Source organism: Amblyomma mixtum, chromosome 3, assembly GCF_055824585.1.
Source record: "Amblyomma mixtum isolate Tamu chromosome 3, ASM5582458v1, whole genome shotgun sequence".
Taxonomy (NCBI): Eukaryota; Metazoa; Arthropoda; class Arachnida; order Ixodida; family Ixodidae; genus Amblyomma; species Amblyomma mixtum.
The window spans coordinates 357,638,649-357,660,787 of NC_143014.1; the positions used below are offsets into that span (position 1 = coordinate 357,638,649).

At 49.0% G+C, this 22,139-nt stretch overlaps 2 protein-coding genes across 2 annotated transcripts in view; one reads left to right on the forward strand and one right to left on the reverse strand.

Annotated features, from left to right (window-relative positions):
- Positions 1–22,139, reverse strand: part of LOC149356446 (G2/mitotic-specific cyclin-B-like) — a 283,637-nt gene that overhangs the window by 65,750 nt on the left and 195,748 nt on the right. The gene's annotated exons all lie outside the window — the stretch shown is intronic.
- LOC149356447 (G2/mitotic-specific cyclin-B-like) overlaps positions 1–22,139 on the forward strand; it is a 66,776-nt gene that overhangs the window by 29,314 nt on the left and 15,323 nt on the right. The window lies entirely within an intron of this gene.

The window sequence follows — 22,139 nt, forward strand, 5'->3', positions numbered from 1 at the left end:
TCGGTGCTCGGCTACTGACCCGAAACACGCGGGTTCGATCCCGGCCGCGGCGGTCGAATTTCGATGGAGGCGAAATTCTAGAGGTCCGTGTGCTGCGCGATGTCGGTGCACGTTAAAGAACCCCAGATGGTCGAAATTTCCGGAGCCCTTCACTACGGCGTCTCTCATAGCCTGAGTTGCTTTGGGACGTTAAACCCCATAAACCAAACCGAACCTTTCCTTCATAACTTTTCCCTCAAAACTATTAGTAAATAAAACTGGCGGAATAACAGGTGATAGTGGTAGTGATCATTGATTTAGGTCGCCTGCTTGACGGACCATATATCCTCAGCTGCGGAAGACTGCAACTGCAGGCACGCAAGAGGCGGCCGGGGAGGGATGGGGTGATGGAATAGCGATCGGACGAAAGACGACGCTCTAGGTTATAACGTAGAGGGAGGAGCAGTTCGGGCAACGAGGATCGAGACGGAGGTGGGAGGAGGAACTAGGGATGCGGTTCTGACGGGTGAGGTCATTGCGGAGCTGCTTGGGCGCTTTGGGGTGCGGCCAGATGTGTCAGAGACGAATGCTTTCATATCCATCGTTGGGCGTGTAGTAAGAAGAGGGCATCGTTGCGATTTTGTATGGAGCGGAGGGTTCTTTGAGAGACTGTAAATTGCACAGTTTTTCTGTGCGCCGAAACTGTGTGAAGAGGTCCACCTCACCTCAACGTCCACTTGTGTGGAAGATAACAGGATAAAGAAGTGATGGGCGGTTGGCGCCTACGAATCATTAGAACATTAAAGAACCCCAGGTGGTCCAAATTTCCGGAGCCCTCCACTACGGCGTCTCTCATAGCCTTAGTCGCTTTGGGACGTTAAACCCCATAAACCAAACCAAACCAATCATTAGAACAGCAACATGACTGCGCAGATGATATGGTTTTCCCCGCGTCATCCGTCACCTGCCGGTAAAGTATTACGCCTAATGGATATTCCGAGAAACACGTCCATGCAGCAACTGCCATTTGCCGAAAGCGAAACCGGAAGTGCTCGCGCCGCCAGAGGACGTGCGCTCCGTTTCACCGATCAACGTGCTTGAGTGTTGGGTCGCAATGGTCGCGCTGAACTGTGGCAACTCGTCGGCGCTCAGCGAAGGTTAGCGCGTTCGACGCCGCCGTGCCGACCTCCGAAATGTCGGAGCTTCGTGACAACCCCGAGCTCTGCTACTGTCAGTTCTGCGGCGGACTGTCGGGCTTGCGCCGGTGCGCTCGCTGTCGCCATGTCTTCTACTGCAGCAAGGAGCACCAGCGGATGCATTGGGCCGCGCACAAGCACGTATGCAAGGAGGCCAACGCTCCTATGCTTTCGCAGGTAGGCTACACGAGCTGATTTCGCGAACCGATCGCGACTGCTTGCCGAGCTCCTTGCGGTTGCGCTGGTCGCGATCGCTGGTGTTTTTGTCCGGCATCGAGGTCAGTGCACCGCGCGTACGTTGTTTACGCGGGCTTTCGGAATGACCTCACGGCTTACACCGAAGCGTGTCCACCTCGAGCCGCCGGTGTCACCTTCTTGAATGCTGCCTAAAAGGCTCGGAAAAGGGTTAAATTGTGACTTTGCTTCGGTTCCGGCTCCGACGCGACGAATGATCGGGGCACCGATCAAGAGAGACGTCATCGAGTTTCGATTCTAATTAGTTGTAACCTGCATCGCTTTGTGTTGCGAGTCTGTGGCTGTACTGCGAACAACCCGCTCGCAACCGTGGCAGCGTTGAAATTCAAACCCTTACTTAGTGGCGGATGTAATTTTTGCCAGTTTCTGGTTTGGTTTATGGGGGTTTAACGTCCCAAAGCGACTGAGGCTATAAGAGACGCCGTAGTGAAGGGCTCCGGAAATTTCGACCACCTGGGGTTCTTTAACGTGCACTGACATCGCACAGCACACGGGCCGTTAGAATTTCGCCTTCAAGAAATTCAGCCGCCGCGGCCGGGATCGAACCCGGGACAGCAGCCGAGCACCGTGGCCGGGGCGTTTGCCAGTTTCTCCCGAAAAGAAGTTGTTTTGCTCAAGTTATTTTAGAGACATTTATGTAATGAAGACGGGCTAGTTGGTTGTTGACAATGGAGTGCATATTGCAAAGCGAGGAGGGACGTTGTTTATCAGGCGTGACTACGAATCTTGTATAAATGTGATTTTCCTGTAGTAAACCTTAGTTGAAGTTCCGCGTCTTGTCCTGTGCTTTCCTCTCTTTTTCGTCCCTCGTCGTTTTGCGCGGTTGCAATATGCACTCCATTTATGTAATTGTTGGCTCGGCAGTGCGGTCGATTTGAAAATAGTGCCTCACTTTCCTGTTGTCAGAAATGAGGTGGATTACACTCGCTGGCGGGGAAAAACAGGAAGGAGGTCGTTTTTTCGTCACTGCCTTGCGCGATACTCGAGGAAATCCGGGTGCGAGTGATAAACTTGAAGATGGCTTGAAGATATCACTCAGAAGGCATCCCATTGGTTCGAAGTAGTTTTTAGGGTTATTTTCCGTGCTAGTTCCGCACACGCGGCCTCCCCAATCGTCATGGGAGACGGGGACGCAGTATTTGGCCCCTATTATTCCCTGCTACCCAGAACACACCAATAGGCGCTACCATATGAACTTCACTACCAGGGAGTTACTTATCATCATTCATAGTGATCATTTTGTTACTGAGAACTGTAAAACATGTTTTACCTCTGAGGCCACGGGACGTACAATAAAAACAGTCCAGCTTGTATGGACTTTGCTGAAAGACTATTTGTTTCTTTTTAAATTATTTCATTCTCTCATTCCTATGTGCAGTGTCATATATCTACCACATGGGCACTGTGAAATATTATTGAGCTAGTTAAAAATGAACTCAGTGCAGATCCTCTATTGCTGCGCACCCATTTTCAAATCACTGCCAAGCCCAGACCTGCTTGACACTAGGTAGTTCCCAAAGGGCAGCTGATATTTTTATTTGAATCAAGAAGCCGCGCGGTGGCTCAGTGGTTATGGCGCTCGGCTGCTGACCCGAAAGACGCGGGTTCGATCCCGGCCACAGCGGTAGAATTTCGATGGAGGCGAAATTCTAGAGGCTCGTGTACTGTGCGATGTCAGTGCACATTAGAGAACGCCAAGTGGTCAAAATTTCCGAAGTCCTTCGCTACGGCGTGCCTCACAGCCTGAGTCGCTTTGGGATTTTAAACTCCCATAAACCGTAAATCATTTCAGTCAACAAGCTGGCAGTGCTACCTTGATGCTCATGAACCATTTGAATGCTGACTGGGTGAAATGCTATTTTGCGCATAATTTGAAAGTACATGGCAGTATGCTTCAGTTTTAAAGTTTTGTTTTGGTTTACTTTCACTTCATTGCATACTGATTTGTTTGCCATAACATGCACAACTGCGGATGCATGCAGTTGCAGGCCAAAGGTTTGAGTGGAACGATGCGGTAGAGTTGCATGCCTGGTGTGGATCGGACTTGACTCAAGACAGAAAACTTGCCCGTGTTCTTTGCCCTTGGAAATAGTCTGACCTCTTGCCATGAAGGCATGAAGGGGCAGACAGTCTAAGTGAGGTGCCCATTGCAGCCCCTTCCGTTGCCGGGGTCTCCACCACCGTTGCTCCCGGTGCCTGAGCCAGTGCCCATGGTGCCCACGCCCCCCGTGACCCCTGCCTCGGCTGTGGGGTCCCCTTCCCCGGCGCCCTCCGTCCCCAGCCTCGCTGCCGACATACCCCACTACGACCCAAATGACCCCGTCAACCAGGCCTGGTGGAACGACACCCTATCCTCCCTGGGTCTCAGCACCGAGGGTGGTGGTGCCAGCGGTGATGCCCCAAACGGTAAGGGTCCTACTACATCTTGGGTTCATTGTGTGTATAACTCAGGTTACACAATGTGGGAGCCCCATGGAATGTGTCATCATAATCATCATCATCAGCCTGACTACGCCCACTGCAGGGCAAAGGCCTCTCCCCCCATGTCTCTCCAGTTAACCCTGCCCCTCGCCAGTTGGGGCCACCGTACTCCCACAAACTTCTTAATCTCATCCTCGCCACCTAACTTTCTGCCGCCCCCTGCTGCGCTTGCCTTCTCTTGGAATCCACTCCGTTACCCTTAAGGACCAGCGGTGATCCTGCCTTCGCATTACAGGCCCTGCCCAAGCCCATTTCTTCCTCTTGATTTCAACTAGGATGTCAATAACCCGCGTTTGTTCTCTCACCCACTCCGCCTGCTTCTGATCTCTTAACGTTGCTCCTATAATTTTTCTTTGAATAGCTTGCTGCGTTGTCCTTAACTTAAGCTGAACCCTCTTTGTTTGCCTCCACGTTTCTGCCCCATAGGTGAGTACTGGTAAGATACAACTGTTGTGTCCTTTTCTCTTGAGGGATATTGGTTAACTCTCTCTGGTAAATCTCCTGTCTAGTTGCTGAGGCCTTTTTATGTGGCGCCAATCAGTGAAGACTGCCGTTGCCTTTTTTTGCATCCACTTATGGCTTCTCCGGTTCCGATTTCCACCTTGCACTGGTAGTTGTTGTCCATTTTGTATCTGCATGTATCCTTACCTCGGCTCTCCTCGGTGTCCCTCGGTCACCTTGGCACAGACTGCTTCAGTGTTCGAGCAGAGCTTGTATCATTGCACTGCTACACTGTTTCTTGGCCGCTAGCAGTCTAACCGGCCTGTTTTGCGCTTGGTAGGCAATGGGCGAAAAACGCAGCTCTGTCCCGAGAATACAAAATGCACGTTCTAGACCATAATCTGGGCAGCTCTGGGAAGAGGAAGTGCCTTGGGGGGAGGGTAGGTGGGTGCTACTTAACCTGGTCGGCAGAAAACTATATGAAGGGGCTTCAAGTGTCTAGCTGGGAGGGGAGAAGGCAGGGTGCGTGGTGAGATGCTGGCTTCCTGGGACAGTTTTGTGCGTTGCGGCAGACGCCTGAGTCTTTTGATGTAGTGTACATACCACTGCTTGGTATCGCTTAGCCAGAAATTAAAGGATTGGAGTAGTGGTATCGAAAATGCATTTTTAATGTACCATGTATTTTAATGATACTCGATACTCAGAAAAAAAAGTTGCCACAGCTTTGAGTCTGGCGTTATGCTGGCGGCAGCACTGAAAAATGGGAAGAGTTAAGAAGAGATGATATCAGAGACATTGGCCTAGTCTTTCTTCTCTCATTCGTTGTTTGGCAAACGGATGACACGTATGTTGCACTTGTGCACACTCGGTAACAGAAGGGACAAGGCTCACATTGTGGCAGAAACAACTCCCCTTCACGGCTGTTTCCAGTTCCAACAGGAATCGAAGGCTTTCACCTTGATGCTTGTGAGCTTACAAAACATTTGGTTGGTTTGGTTTATGGGGTTTAACGTCCCAAAGCGACTCAGGCTATGAGAGACGCCGTAGTTGAGGGCTCCGGAAATTTCGACCACCTGGGGTTCTTTAACGTGCACTGACATCGCACAGTACACGGGCCTCTAGAATTTCTCCTCCAAAGAAATTCAACCGCCGCGGCCGGGATCGAACCCGCGTCTTTTGGGTCAGCAGCCGAGCACCATAGCCACTGAGCCACCGCGGCGGCTACAAAACATTTGTTGTTTACTTTGTAAGCATGATAAAGGTCACACACTCTTTCACTCGCGAGTCAAAGGGGTCATCAGCGCTGACATCGTCAGATGCATCAGCTGCCGGATTCCTTTCATTTGGAGAAGCAACGCTACAACAAGGCTTAGTTCTCAACATTGCGCTAGTGAAACCTGAGATTCTTGACAACACCTCGAGAATTCTTGGGTCACCTGACTATGCTCTTGTTGATTGATAAAAATTCAAGCTTCAAATTCAAATTAAAAATTAATATTCTCCGCCTTATGGGTATGAGTGGGGTAGCCTCAGTGGATCCCTTCAGCAGCCTGACAACCTCTTTGCAGACATAGACACTGTTCTTTGTTTTAAATGTTTATTATCTATTTTTTAAAATTATTTTTATTTCTCACAAGGCACCCTTATGAAGGAAACCAACAGTCACTGAAACCAAAGAGCAAGTGGATGTTTTATTTTTGATTTGTGGTTTTCATCCCTGGGAGATTATTGGAGCAATTATTTTAAAGACAATTGATTAGAAAGAAGAAGAAAAATCAACCGCATGTTGCCGATGAGATCCGAGCCTGTGACCTACGAATTTTGCATCCAGTGCTCTACCAACTGAGCTATGGAAACAGGTGTCCAATCTTCTGCTTTCAGGGGTATTTATTGTATGTGTAGCTTAACGAAACCTTGAGAGTGTTCATTAGTGCCACCTTTGTCCATAGCGGTAAACATATTACGTCATCTATATTACCGTGAGTGCCACATATTAAAGTGATTGAACGGTGAGGGCGGAAGCTGTTCGAGGACCCTCTTACACTACCTATGGCATGAAGAGTGCCAGAATTGAGGCCCTCGTCAGCAATTCAGCAGTGAACGGAAGGGAAATGGGGGGTCGTTATGACGCACAGGACAGAAGCCAGCAGAAAAATAAAATGTTTTTTCTTGTGCTTTCTAATCAGTTACCTTTTAAAAATAATTACCCTATTAATCTCCAATCGGTGAACCCCACAAATTGACAAAAAAAAAAAGAATCCCCTCTGCTTCTTGGTTTCGGTGCCTGTTGGCTTCCGAACAAAAGGGCGAGGGTTCATTACGCGAGTAAATGCAGTGTTCTCACTTTGCAAGTAATGTTGGGTTTTCTGGTGCCACTCTGGTGCAGCCAAGCTCGATGCCCTGAAGCCGCCCCCGTCCGAGTGGATCCAGCAGATGTGCGCCAATGTGATCAGGGACCTCAACCGGTTCGGCATCTGCGTCATTGACTACTTCCTGGGGGCCGAGCGGGGATCCATGGTGCTTGAGGAGGTGAGCACGTGTATGAGGTGCACCTGCTTGATTGGCATGCTCAAAGGAAGAAGCCAGCTTAAGGGGGGATGTGGGGATCAGATCGCAAAATTCGCGAAAAAAGTCGATTTTTGAACAGCACACTTTTTGGCATCTCCAACACTGTTTACTATGTTGTACTGAAATATTTCACCCAAAAATAAACTTCAAGCGCTCCAGATAAATATATTTGTCGCCATCTAGACATAGACCGTGTGTGCTAGGTTGGAACTTTCAGGCTTGTTTTCTCGAGTTTGTTTTGAGCTTAACACCTTGCTCGTGGAAAGCGTAGCACAGGAATGGGTGCGTGGATTTTTACCCTGTTTGTTTTGTTGTGATCACTGAAACGGGGTCTGCGTCAAAACAGTCTCAGATTTACTCTTTAGGCTCACATCTTTTTATTACGTGGTAATTAGAGCACGATACGTTCTAAACATAAGAGAAGGTGCATATTGTGTCCTTTAAAAAAAAGTGCAGAGAAATTTTTTAAAATTAAGAGAGTCTTGATTTACATCACACTTCTTAGTGAATATTAACAGCATTTACAGACCTGCAGCCTGTTTTTTTTTGTCATGCTAGGCTTTCCACAAGCAAGCAACATGGGGACAACATGTAAACAATGAAAAGGGCTGAAGCTGTCATCATGAAACTTTATATTTCATTGTTTGATGCTGTTTTAAACCAGTCTGCCAAACTTCATCACTCTAAGTCGAAAAGTACAAAAGTCGCCTTGGATCCCCACATCACCCCTTAAGGTGGCGGTTCCACTGCCGCCATCTTGCGAGTAGTTCAGATTCTGCCACCAGGCTACGACACTGATCCATCACTGAGTAAGTGTCTACCCGTCTTGCCCCCAGCGACCCGAGACTGGTTGTGGTTGAGATGTTGAGATACGTGTCCGGTCCTTTCTTGACTCGTGCTGTGTGAAGTCTTTTCTTTTGTTGCTGCGCCTGCCTTCAGAGGATTACAAACGAACCATGGCAAACCCGGCTGGTAGTCCCCGTCGTGCGTGGGGGGAGGTGTTGGCTGGGGTGGTTCCGCATGCTTCTTTCTCTGCCTGTCCCTCGCCAAAACCAAAGAGAGTGGGGCTTCCTTTATTCGGCCTATGGTTCCGGAAGGGTGAAGGGAAAAAGTTGGAGAGCCGGGGCAAAGAGGGTACCGTCTTTGTCCAAACGGGAACAGAGGTGGGGTGATCCTTGTTCGGGATAAGGGTGCCCAGCACGGGAACAGAGGACCGTTTCCTTCCCTCTCTTGTTCAGCCTTGGCTAAGTAACCACAGAAAGCTGTACCGTCGATGTTACTATCTGGAGGGCCTCCTTTGAGGGAATGTGCTGTTTCGTTCTTGAGTTTTACCCGACTACAAGACCTTCCTGTTTTCAATGTCGTGACATATATTAGTGGGAGCAAAGAAAAAGAAAAAATAATGTTGCCCAGCCCGCATCGCAAAAGGCACAACGTCGATACAGTGGAAACTTGGGAGAGTTAGTGATAATTGTCGACATAATTGCACAGCACAAATTACTAAGCAAGCGAAAAGAGAAAGCGGACGCCAAAAATAAGGAAGGTGTGATATAAAGCAAATTATTTATGTTTATGTCCCGTGTATATATTTCTAGCGTTTTTTTTTTTTTTTCAATGGACCTTATAGTTGAAATCGATGTCTTTCTTGTGTCCTTCCTTCTGCCCTTGTCTTTTGCGCGTGCAATCACTTCGTCACTGTTGATGCATAGTAATATTAGTAGTAGTCGGAACAGTCCTGGTCTAGAGTGTAACCTGCAAACTCTAGCGCTGAAAAAAAAATATTTTTTTTTTATCAAATGATATTGCATCTATGATAAGAAAACTATAACAAAGACAGCTATACAATTTAGTCAACGCTCAGCGGATGCCTGTCCAACCTTATAAACTATGGTTGGTAAAGAAAAAGGCAGAGAGAAGTGGGCAATTGTCAATTTCCGTTTACCCTTGAGATGAATCGTCATTGCGCAAGAGACGTGAAATTGCTATTGAGAGGGTTAGCACCGCAGGGTGTCGGAATGTGTTTACCTCAGAAGCCAATATTCGTCGTACATGCGGCGGCAGCTTGCAACCAATTCCGATCAACTTTGACGGAATTTCGCCAAGGTTCACAAAAATGCAGTATACAGATGCATACCATTCACGAGGCGGACTCGAGACTAGACATTGTACGAAGAAAGGGAGGGGGGGCAAGGTGTGCGGGAACGCTGCCAAAAAAAAGGGGGTCGGCTACAAAGCGATAGTTCTGTAAGCACTTAGGGCGACCCGCTCCCCTCTCTCATTTGGACCCTCAACTGCGTGCTCTTATTTATTTTAGACGTACGTCTTTCTTGCATCCAGTTTACATCATTAGGTTGCTTATTCCCTCCAGAATTTTCCATCGCGTGCTGAAATGCATATCTTTGTTGCCTTGCGTCGATTTGCCTCAATTTGGTTGGATCAAAGATTGAAAAAGCGCGTGCACGTATGTGTGTGTGTATGCGTGCGTGTCCACGCGCGCATACCTGGAAACTGTAGGAACAGCTGCTATTTTCACACCGTCTATTGTCAGGCAACTATAGCCTCGTTTACATGAACCCGACTTCGGCGGGTCGAGCCAGGAGATCGAGTTGAGCAAGGTCAGCCCAACTTGACTGCATGTTTACATGAACTCGATTTTAGCGAGTCGCGACCGGTTCAACAGCAGCGGCACCAAGTGTCGAGCGGTGCAGCGGGAAAGGGCAGTGGCAGCCTGGAAGATTGCGGCATGCACGGCTGCCTCGGAGGCGCTACGGCGCAAGCGAATAACAGGTTAGCATTTATCACCTCCCCTTCCACTAACCCACCCCCTGCAGCGGAGTTGACTGGACTCGCTCCCTCGACTCCCGGACCCGACTCTTAGGTGTTTACATGAACCCAGTAACCTGTTTTCAGCTCAAATCCTGAACTCAACCCGTCATGTAAAACACCGCTTATAACGTGCTTGTAATCATTTTCCGAGAATTCCTTTTCCTGCGGCGCTAGTCTACCCCGCCTGCAGGAGGGCCGCACAGCAAGGGGAGGGGGCGGTCCTTTGTGCCAGTTCCCAAAAAGGGGTCTCCTCAGCACTATAGTCGGTTACAACTAAAGAACGAAGCGGCACACACAACTCAGAGGGAGCCCTCCAGCCAGTCACGTCGATTTCTGTGGCTGTGCATGCAGCCAAGCCTGCGAAAGAGAGCGAAGGAGACGGCGCTTTGTCCCCGTGTCGCTGAGGATGGATGTCCTTTAATAATAATAATAATAATGTTTATTTCCATCATAACAGAAATGATGGAGGTGGTGAGAAAAAAAGCGAGGACGCCTGACTGAGTTCTCACCACCTCTCAGGCAGTAGCATACAGTTAGACACATTGCGCTCTGTACGTACTGTACACATGCAGCAGAAACAAAAACGAAACTGCAACAAAAGAATTAACAACACATAATACAACATTAACACACATAGTAAGGCAAAAATAACACAATGCAAGGCTTCATTCCAAAAGTGGTGTTAGTGCTGCTTATCAATAAGAATGAGTATAATTACAAGCTTTGAATTATAAAATCACGTACGGTGGAAAATGGAATATGAAGGACATCAATGTTTGAATCAATAAATATGTTTAAAAGTAGCGGGAGACGGTAATTAAGCATTTGGTGCCCGTAATTTGTTCGTGTAAGAGGTATAGACCAGTGTGGTTTGTGACGTGGGTATGGAGTCTGGAAATCCTGAAGTGAGGCTAAGTGGGCAATTGTGTTTAAGTAGGCTTTTTGTTCAGTTATGTAAGATTTAATTAACCTGTAATTATATATTTTCTGGACGTTTACAACGCTGAATGTGGTAAACAAGTGCCTGGTTGTGTGTCCGTAGGGTAACCCATATATTATTCTAAGCATCTTTTTTTTCCAGTACTGACAGTTTCTGTAGGTTTGTGTTTGTTGTGGTGGCCCATATTAGTGTGCAGTAATTCAAGTGAGAGCAGAATAAAGCGCGGTACAGAATTATTTTCACTGTTTGTGGCAATAAATTCCTGTGGCGGTAAACAAGACCAATAGCTCTTGATAATTTTAATGATATATCATGAATGTGTTCATCCCACTGCATGTGTTCAGAGAAAACTACACCTAATGACCTGAATGAGTGCACTATTTCAATTCTATTCGACTTGTAGTAAAGGTCGTTTGATAGGTGACATATCTTGTTTTTAGGACGAAAAATGACAATTTTTGATTTCGACACATTAACGGCTAACAGATTCGAAGTTGACCAGGATTCCAGCGCATTTAATATGTTTTGCACACGTGGTGTAAGATCAGAATTGCTGCCAGGCATGAATATGCTCGTGTCGTCTGCATAGATTATGAAACGCGCTGTAGGGTCTAGGGCAACAATATCATTAATGTAAATGTTAAATAGGACTGGACCTAATATGCTGCCTTGCGGCACTCCGGACTGAATCGGTCTCACTGTTGATTTTTAAGTTATTAATCTGTACGTACTGTGTGCGACATGACAAATAGGATTTGATTAACTGAAGTGATTTCCCTCTTATTCCATAATATTCTAGTTTATCAAACAGTATATTGTGATTTATGCGATCAAATACTTTTGTGAAATCTATGAAAACTCCAATTACAATCTTCTTCTGTTCGAAATTATTTAATATGAATTCCTTTTGATGAAGTAGTGCGAGTTCTGTTGATCTGTTTTTCCTAAATCTGTACTGAGAGTCTGTAATTAGGTTGTGAGCTTCTAAAAACCTCTCAAGACGCGCATGTATCACCTTTTCAAGGCCCTTTGAAAAGACTGGCAGGATGCTGATTGGTCGGTAGTTTGAGAGGTCATTTTTATCTCTTTTTTTAAAAAGAACTATTACTTTTGCAGTTTGCATGTTTTGTGGAAAAGTAGCGGTTTCTAAGCACAAGTTATAAATATGTTCAAGCGGAGGGGCAACAATATCAATTACGTGCCTGACAGGAGCTATCTGGATGTCATTAACATCACAGCAGATGCTGTTATTTATCTCACTAAATACAGAGATGATCTCGTTTACAGAGACAGGCTGTAGGAAAAGGGTAGGCAGATGCCTCTCTCTGGGAAATGATCGTATATCTGTAGGAGTGCTATGCGGAGATGTAAAGAATTCATTAAAAGCATTACAAAGACTATTACCACTATAGTCAGTGCCTTTATATGTAATACTGTTTACCAGTTTATCGTCAGAAGAAAAGCCATCCAGCGAGCGAATTTTTCTCCATAGACCATCTGTACAGTTGCGTGAATCAAAGTACTTTTCATAATAAGTGTTTCTTGCTTTGCGAATGTCAGTGTTCATTTTATTTCTGTCACGTTGTAGTGACGGCAGTCCAGCGGTCAGGAAGACACCAACCAGTCTTGGAAACGAAGCTCTTTATTTGGGCTGACTTGCGCCCACAAAAGAACTGAATCACTCGGCGGCGGCGTAAGCAACAAACGTGCTCGTCGGTCGTCGAACTACGAATGTCCGCCGCTCGCGGCATCACTCAATTTAAAGCCGGCAAGGAAACTTCCAGATAACAGGTCAAGATCATCTACGGTAATCTGGAAAAACCTAGATGCAGCCTTTCATGGCTGCGATCAATCGAGATTAGTCTGGTCGCTTCTCGCGCCACGAACAAAAGTGATAACGACCCTTTCCTGCTGCCTTGAGCGTGAACGAACACACACTGCAATGATACGTGGCATTACCCCGCTTCCAAAGAAGCATCGTCTCGATGCTTTAAAATGAAAATAAACACGGACAATGAAAACTTCCAGTCCTTTAGCGTTCATAATATGGCTTCAGGCGTACGACATGTACGACTTCCGGGCGTGTGCGGCGTCGCTGAGATGCTGTCGTGCCGTCGGGGATGACTTCGTAGTCGAGGTCACCGATGCGACGGAGAACCTTGTACGGGCCAAAGTAGCGTCGCAGCAACTTTTCACTCAATCCACGGCGGCGAACTGGCGTCCATATCTAAACCCGATCACCTGGCTTGTAATGCGTGTCTCGTCGGCGCAGATTGTAGCGTCGGGCGTCGGTGTGCTGCTGGTGTTGAATGCGAAGCCGCGCAAGTCTTCGGGCTTCCTCGGCGCGATGAAGGTAGGCGGCGACGTCGAGGTTGTCTTCGTCAGAAACGTGCGGGAGCATTGCGTCGAGTGTTGTCGTGGGCTTCCTGCCGTATACCAGCTGGAATGGGTAAACCTGGTTGTCTCCTGGACGGCAGTATTGTACGCGAAGATCACGTAGGGCAGAATGGAGTCCCACGTCTTGTGTTCAGCGTCGATGTACATGGAGAGCATGTCTGCGATGGCCTTGTTCAGACGCTCTGTGAGTCCGTTGGTTTGTGGATGATAGGCAGTTGTCCTCCGATGGCTTGTCTGGCTGTAGTTTAAAATGGCTTGCGTCAGCTCCGCTGTAAATGCCGTCCCTCTGTCTGTGATGAGCACTTTGGGGGCGCCGTGTCGCAGGAGAATTTGCTCGACAAAAAATTTTGCGACTTCTGTTGCGGTACCATTAGGCAACGCTTTTGCTTCGGCGTATCGGGTCATGTAGTCGGTGGCCACGATGATCCACTTGTTACCTGATGATGAAGTCGGAAAGGGGCCGAGGAGGTCCATTCCTATTTGCTGAAAGGGCTTAGTTGCAGGTGGTATGGGGTTCAGGAGTCCGGCTGGTCTAGTCGGAGGCGTTTTGCGTCGCTGACACTCACGGCACGTTTTCACGTAATGGGAAACGTCGGTAGCTAGCCGCGGCCAATAGTACTTCTCCTGGATGCGGTGCAACGTGCGAGCAATCCCGAGATGCCCTGCAGTCGGTTCATCATGACATGCCTGCATAATTTCTTGCCTAAGATTCTTGGGCACGACAAGAAGATGTACTGTCCTGTTGGGCGCGAAGTTCTTCAGGAGGACATTATTGTGAAGGACGAAGGACGACAGTTGCCGCTTGAACCCTCGGGGAGGCGATGCGGTCTTGCCTTTCAGATAATCAACTAGGCTTTGCAAGTCAGGATCCGAGTGCTGCTGCTCCGCGAAACTGCTGGCGCTTACCGGTCCTAAGAAAGCGTCGTCGTCTTCCTCTTCGGGTGCTGCGTCGACAGGGGCTCGTGACAAGCAGTCTGCATCGTAACGCTTGCGGCCAGATTTATAGACTACAGTTATGTCGAATTCTTGAAGACGCAGGCTCCAACGAGCAAGGCGGCCGGAGGGATCTTTCAAATTGGCCAGCCAGCAGAGAGCATGGTGATCGCTCACAACCTTGAATGGTCATCCGTATAGGTAGGGGCGAAATTTCGACGTGGCCCAAATAATGGCGAGACATTCTTTCTCTGTCGTCGAATAGTTGGCTTCTGCTCTCGACAGTGAACGGCAAGCGTACGCGATAACTTTCTCCTCTCTGCCATTTTTCTGAACGAGGACCGCTCCTAAGCCCACACTGCTTGCATCGGTATGAACTTCGGTTTCGGCGTTTTCATCAAAGTGCCCGAGCACAGGAGGGGACTGCAAGCGGCGCTTCAGCCCGTTGAAAGCTTCCTCTTGCGGTCTTTCCCATTTAAAAGGCACGTCAGCCTTGGTAAGTTTGGTCAAAGGTTCAGCGATGCGCGAAAAGTTCTTGACGAATCGCCGGTAATAAGCGCACAATCCAAGGAATCTGCGTATAGCTTTCTTGTCATTAGGCTGTGGAGACTGCGATCGCAGCCGTCTTCTGGGGGTCTGGGCGAACTCCATCCTTGCTTACGACGTGACCAAGGAACAGCAGCTCCTCGTAGGCGAAGTGGCACTTCTCTGGTTTCAGTGTCAGGCCTGAAGACTTGATCGTTTCCAGCACTATCCGAAGCCTTCTGAGGTGGTCTTCAAAGTTTGAGGAGAAGACAACAACATCATCTAAGTAGACGAGGCAAATCTGCCACTTCAAGCCTGCGAGCACCGTATCCATTACTCGTTGGCACGTCGCTGGTGCAGAGCAGAGGCCGAATGGCATAACCTTGGACTCGAAGAGTCCGTCTGGCGTGATGAACGCAGTCTTCTCGCGATCTCTTTCGTCGACTTCAATTTGCCAGTAGCCGCTCTTCAGGTCCATCGATGAGAAGTATTTAGCGTTGCATAGCCGATCCAGTGTGTCGTCGATGTGGGGGAGGGGGTAGACATCCTTCTTCGTAATGCTGTTCAGGCGGCGGTAATCGACGCAGAAGCGAAGGGTGCCGTCTTTCTTTTTCCCTAGGACAACTGGTGCTGCCCAGGGGCTCCTTGATGGCTGGATGACGTCGTCACGTAGCATTTCCTCAACTTGCTTGCGAATAGCTTGGCGTTCTAGCGGCGATACGCGGTAGGGGCTCTGTCGCAGTGGTCGGGCGTGTTCGTCTGTGACAATGCGGTGCTTGGCAAGCCGGGCTCTTCGCACATTCGATGCTGATGAGAAGCAATCGCTGTACTTTTGAAGAAGACTGCGTATTTGTTCTTGTCTGCTCCGTGGTAATGCCGGGTTGATATCAAACGTTGGTTGATGGCCTTGGTTAGATGGTTCTACAGGTTGGTCGGGTAGGGCAAATATGTCTCTGATGTCTGCCAGCTCTTCGAGGAAAGCGATCGTCGTACCTTTGTTTAGATGCCGGTATTCTTCGGTGAAGTTGGTTAGCAGCACCTGGGTTGGCCATTTCGGATTTGGGCGACTCCCCTTGCGACGGCCAGTCCTCGATCCAGGAGTAGCTGGGTGTTCCTCTCGATGACGCCTTCGGCAGTTTCGACGTCTCCAGTACCTATGCAGGCGAAGACACTTGATCGGGGCGGCACGCTCAGTACTTCGTCAAGGACGTTTAAGGCAACGCGATGAGTCGCTGTCGTCGCTGCAGATATGGCTTTGTCCGTGGAAAGCTTGTTCGACTTGGATCGAAGGTCGATGATCGCCCGATGTTCATTCAGGAAGTCTATTCCTAAAATCACGTCTCGCGAGCATTGCTGTAGGATCAGGAAGGTTGTCGCGTAGGTTCTCCCATTTACAGTAACTCTCGCGGTGCAGCGTCCTGACGGCGTAATCAGGTTACCACCTGCGGTGCGGATCAGCGGGCCATCCCAAGTTGTTGTGACCTTCCTGAGTCGGACAGCGAGTGGCCCACTCATGACGGAGTAGTCAGCTCCGGTGTCCACCAAGGCAGTAACCGCGTGATCGTCGATCATAACTTCAAGGTCACTTGCTCGCGTTTTCGCATTGCACGTTGTCTTCGGTGTACGATCTCGGCTTCGTCGAGTCGTGAGGCTGCGGTGGGCGTACTGCGACGTTACTTCACTGGGCAACGGTAAAAGCTTCAAGTCTGGCCGGTCGTCGTCGGTGTTGTCGTCGTAGTTGCGGCATGGTCTTGAGTACTCGTCGATGGAGGATCTTTATCATTGCGCTTAGAAGCAGCCTCATCTCCAGAGGCTGCTTTATTCAGTTTAACCTTCGGGGGCTGGGGGAGCGTCCACGCACGGCGTAACCTCGGCTAGGAGATACGAAGCACGGGACGATGGCGACGGGGAACGTGATAGGCGGCTCGGCGATGAGCATTCTTCCCGACGCAAAAGCTCTTCGAGTTCGGCTGGTCGCTGGCCGGGTCGGGGTCGTGGGGCGTCGTAAGAGAACCCTCGGATGCCCAGTCTTCTGTATGGGCAGTGCCGGAGGACGTGACCGGCTTCGCCGCAGTGGAAGCATAGTGGGCGGCACTGGTCGGGAGTTCTCCACTCGTCGCATTTCCTCGGCTGTGTGCGACGCTCGTAGGACGGGCGGGTTGGGGCGAGAGGGCGGCGGTCCAACGCAGCTGGCTGAGGGCGATAGGGGCTTGGGTCCCGTCGTCGAGGTGCAGGACGGCGCACAGCTGCGGCGTAAGTCATGGCTGGGGGCTGCATAGGCTGCGTGGGTGTCGGCGTCACACCCAAGGCCTGTTGAACCTCGTCCCGGATGACGTCAGGGAGCGGTGAAGGTTGCGGCTGCGTTCCCGTTGGCAGCAATCGTCGGAGCTCCTCTCGCACAACTTGACGTATAACCTCCCGCAGGTCATTGCTGTAAGCGGTGTCCAGGCAGCTTGCTGAGAAAACGCGCTGCTGGCGGTCATACTGGCGGGCTCGGGCATCAAGAGTTTTTTCCATCGTGGATACCTCTTCTACAAATTCCGCGACAGTTTTCGGTGGGTTGCGGACGAGGCCGGCGAAGAGCTGCTCTTTAACTCCTCGCATGAGCAGCTTTACTTTTTATTCTTCTTTCATGCTTGCGTCGGTACGCCGGAAGAGACGCTTCATTTCCTCAGTGTACACAGCAACGGTCTCGTTTGGGTGTTGTATGCGAGACTGTAGCAGCTGCTGGGCTCTCTCCTTTCGCACGACGTTCGTGAAGGTCTTTAGAAGCTGCTCCTTGAAGGTTTCCCAGTTCGTGAGGTTAGCTTCCTCATTCTCAAACCAGACTTTTGCTGGTCCCTCCAAGGCGAAGAACACGTACCTAAGTGGCGTGGCATCGTCCCAGTTGTTGAAGACAGCCACACGGTCGAACTGTTCCAGCCATTCTTCGGGGTCGGCGCCAGGCGAAGCGTTGAAGGTTGGTGGCACCCGGGGCTGCTGAAGAATGATTGGAGTCATCGTCTGGGGCAAGCTCATGGTGGACGTTGCTGTTGGCTTCCGCTTCCGGGTGGGGTCCGGCAGAATCCCGAACTCTGGTGCGTCCCCTTGCAGGCGTCGGCTTGCGCGGTGGACTGGACTCAGGTCCTGCGGTAGATGACTCAAAGGGCTGGCGTCTCGACTTGTAGGGGGTGTCCGGAACATGGGAGGCTACCCAGCACCTCCACCAGATGTCACGTTGCAGTGACGGCAGTCCAGCGGTCAGGAAGACACCAACCAGTCTTGGAAACGAAGCTCTTTATTTGGGCTGACTTGCGCCCACAAAAGAACTGAATCACTCGGCGGCGGCGTAAGCAACAAACGTGCTCGTCGGTCGTCGAACTACGAATGTCCGCCGCTCGCGGCATCGCTCAATTTAAAGCCGGCAAGGAAACTTCCAGATAACAGGTCAAGATCATCTACGGTAATCTGGAAAAACCTAGATGCAGCCTTTCATGGCTGCGAACAATCGAGATTAGTCTGGTCGCTTCTCGCGCCACGAACAAAAGTGATAACGACCCTTTCCTGCTGCCTTGAGCGTGAACGAACACACACTGCAATGATACATGGCAATATGTAATACTGTTTACCGGTTTATTGTCAGAAGAAAAGCCATCCAGCGAGCGAACTTTTCTCCATAGACCATCTGTACAGTTGCGTGAATCAAAATACTTTTCATTATAAGTGTTTCTTGCTTTGCGAATGTCAGTGTTCAGTTTATTTCTAAACTTTTTGAATTCTGCCAAACAAGCAGGACTTTTTGATTTAATAAACGATTGGTACAACTTGTTTTTCTCTTTTATACGGCGATACATTTCTCGTGATATCCAGGCTTTCCTTATCTTATTAGAAGTCTATCTAGCTTTATAAATAATATGCCTTTTATACGCACCACAGAACTTTTCTAAGAATAAATTATATGCTTCGTTTGCAGTAGCTATGGCATGTACGTCACTCCAGTCAATCAATGAAATATCTGCACAAAAACTTTCAAGAGCTGTTGGTGTGATGTGTTGAGTTGAATGCGGAAGACGGGATGTTCGCTTGCGAATTATTTTCCTGCACAAGAAGTATATGCCCATGTGATCGCTAAGATCACAGCACGTGACACCTGAACATATAGATGAGGTTACAATGTTCGTTGTGAATAAGTCTATTAGAGTGTCTGACGTTGGAGTCACACGAGTGGGTTTCGAAGTAGTAATAGTGAAACCAAAGCACTTCAAAAGTATGTCAAAGTTCTCACTGTTAGGTGTAGTGGTCATCATATCTATATTGAAGTCACCACTAATGATCGCATGATATTTATGTTCAGTGATGTATTTAAGGAAAAATTCAAAGTATTCTAGAAAACAGGGCACATCACCTTTCGGTGGTCTCTAGAACACGGACAAAACTGTGTTATTGGTTAGGACTGACACAACTTCAACATCAGCAGAACTACAGCAAAGTACATCAAGAATGTCGGAGTCTAATTTATCACTGGCAAGAATACAGACACAACCACCGCGTGAGGCGCGCCGATTCATAGCAAATGTTGAAAAAGAAGGTAACCGAAAATCACCGTTTTCACTGAGCCACGTTTCTGAAAGCATGATTACATCCAGGCTGAAAACAAAGCTGTCAACTAGAATATTAAATTCCTCATATTTATTTTTTTATTGATCGTGCATTCAAATGAAAGCATTTTAAAACAGATTGGTGAAACCACTCTTGTGGATGAGTATTGCATATTTCACATGGCAATGGGCAGCTGTTAGAGGCCATAAACAAAAGAAGGCCTCACAAAAATTCACGGAGTACAGCAGCCTAAGAAGCAAGCTTTGCCAAGTCATGTATAGAACTAACGACACAGGCAGGGTCGCCTTCCTTTTTGCGCACAAGGATTTTGCCATGGGCATGCCAAACGAATTTGTGATTGTTGACTTTAGCCCATTCCTTTGTTGCCTGTAGGAGGTATCTGGCTCTACGGGTTAAATTTTCACAGAAGTAAATGTCGTCAGTGCAATCCTTTAGAGAACCTTTCAGCCGCAACCATTCATCCCTAACTTCTTGTCTCTCAAATCTAACTAGAATGGCCGGTATTTTGTTCCGTTTTGCAGGAAGCCTGTGGCAAGCCTCCAGGTCACGAGCACTGACTTCAGATACCTCTATTAATTTGGCTATGTCATTGACCTTACTGACAAGGTTTTCCTGTTCCGTGAAAGGAACACCATGTATTCGTCCGCAGTCGCGTCGGAAGTAACAGTGAACTGGAAACAGTACGCCTTTGGGGGCGGCGCACAGAACACCGGAGGGGCAGCAGGTCCTCGGGCCTGCCATGACGTCACGGGCGGCCGCCTGGGCTGCTGCTAGCACGAAAGACAAGTAGTTGGCCTGTGCATCGGCAAAGGCACGGTGCCTGGGCTGGGAGGCTGGTTGCGGAACCTCCGGATTGCAGTGGATCCAGGGCCCGCCTGCACTTGTTCTCGACACTTCTCAACTAGCCAGCGCCGAAAAAGAACTTCGCTGGGTCTGGAGGAGCTCGGACGACAGCAACAAGAGTGCTCGGCGGTCGTCGAACTACGGATGCCCGCCGCTTGCTGCATCGCTTAATTTAAAGCCGGCAAGGAAACATCGAGATAAAAGGTCAAAATCAACTACAGTAATCTCGAAAAACGTAGATGCATTCTTCATGGCTGTGATCAGTCGAGATTAGTCCGGTCACTTTTTGCGTCACGAACAAAATGATAAAGCCTCGTTCCTGCGGCACTGAGTACGAAGGAACGGCCACTACGATGATACGTGGCAATATGCACGCGGACGCACGCACGCACGCACGCACGCTAACACACACACACACACACACACACGCACACGCACACGCACACGCACACACACACACACACACACACACACATACACACACTCACTGAGTCTCGGGCATTACGTTCGTTGTATTGAACCCACGTCTGTTGGGCCTGCAGTCGAGCGCTATAACCACTCATGCACCATGGCGGGGCTCGGGCATTACATCACTTTAAGTTCCTCATCCCTTTCCATTTAAATTCAGTATGGTTACCTTGAGTACCGGAGCACATCGGTTTTCACTTAAATGAGGATGCAAATTCCTTATCAGGGGTCTCTCTCTGTGGCCCAATTATTGCTGTGCTGCCAGTCTGTGTGTTTACTGCTGCGGTAAGGTTTCGCAGCTACATAATATTTCAGGAATTTGCTGCCTCGGCTCTTGCTTATTCACCCGGTTTTCAGCATCTTCTGCATCCTTGCAGCAGCAAAGAATAGCGCTCGTCAGGCTGGAGGACTCTTTCACGCGTTTGCGTTGCCGGATTCCACTGCTAAATTTCTACCTTCACAGATCTGGCCTGGCGTTTTCCCTACTGTGCACATATTGTGCCGAACCGGAGACAGTAGATCACTACCTGTTGTTCTGCACCCGCTTCTCTTCTTCTAGGAGGCGCCTATTACGAATTTCCTTTCATGAAATGAGTCTGCCGCGTCCACTGTGGTTGTTCTTTAAATGTAACCGAAAACATTTAAAGAACAATGACAGTGGACGCGGCAGACTCATCATCTGTTTTCGGTTAACCTCCCTGCCTTTCCTCTTCTACATCCTCCTCCTTCTTTAAATTCGCTTCTTGGATTGGACGGAGCGTCACAAGGATGCGCTCTCCTGCCCAAAATTTTTTTCTAGAAATTCCGCGAATCCCATTCTGAAGGTTTTTTTTCTTTCGCCTCCCCGCTCTCAGTCAGTGCAAACGTGAAACATTGCTTGCATTGTATTCGAATTTGCACACGAAACCATTGTCTAGTCTCCAATCTCCAAGCTAACAGGTCCCCTTTCGTTGCGTCGCTCAGTCTGTCAGCCTATACCCTATTACTACTTCTTTTCCCCCGTTAAACGCTCTTGTTTTCAGCAATTCTTCGCCTATGTCTTGGCCACTCCCGCATAGTTGGTATGTACCCTTTCTATTTCACGCCAACCAACCAAACTTTTTCACACCACCAAGAGAACAGAACAAGTGACGCCAGAAAAAGCACTTTCTCTGGGGCCAGACATCAAGCTGCCATTCTATATGAGCTCGGTTCCGCGGTTGCGCGCTTGAAAACCTAAAAAAAGGCATATTTTGTGTTGTTGGAGCCTTGTGCTTGCTTCTTTTTCTTCGTCACATACAGCTGTCGCGTGATTTCGCCTCGTGCACACGCCCGTGTTCTCAACGGACGTCGCAGTCCTCGCGGTGAACCAAACACAGCTCGACGGCTCGGTCCAGGCTCATTGGTGGCAGCAACCTGGAACTGGCACGTAAGTCGGCGGCAGTTTGCAATGGCTGCCAGTAGCGGGAGCCCGTGGCCCAAATGCCCGTAAGGCTAAGGCTTCGGGAGCGCGTTCGCCACTTTCGTGGTGCGTTTGACAACCAGACCATTGGCAGCTGCTGCCTGCAACTGCTGAGCGAGCGTCTACTGTTTGCACGTAGGACGTTGTTCCTCATCGTTTGGTTTCGCGTTTTACAAGGAGCTTTCTGCACACTGAACTGTGCTGCATCCAAGTCGTAACGGCAGGAGATCAGCTGAGGGCACTGGGG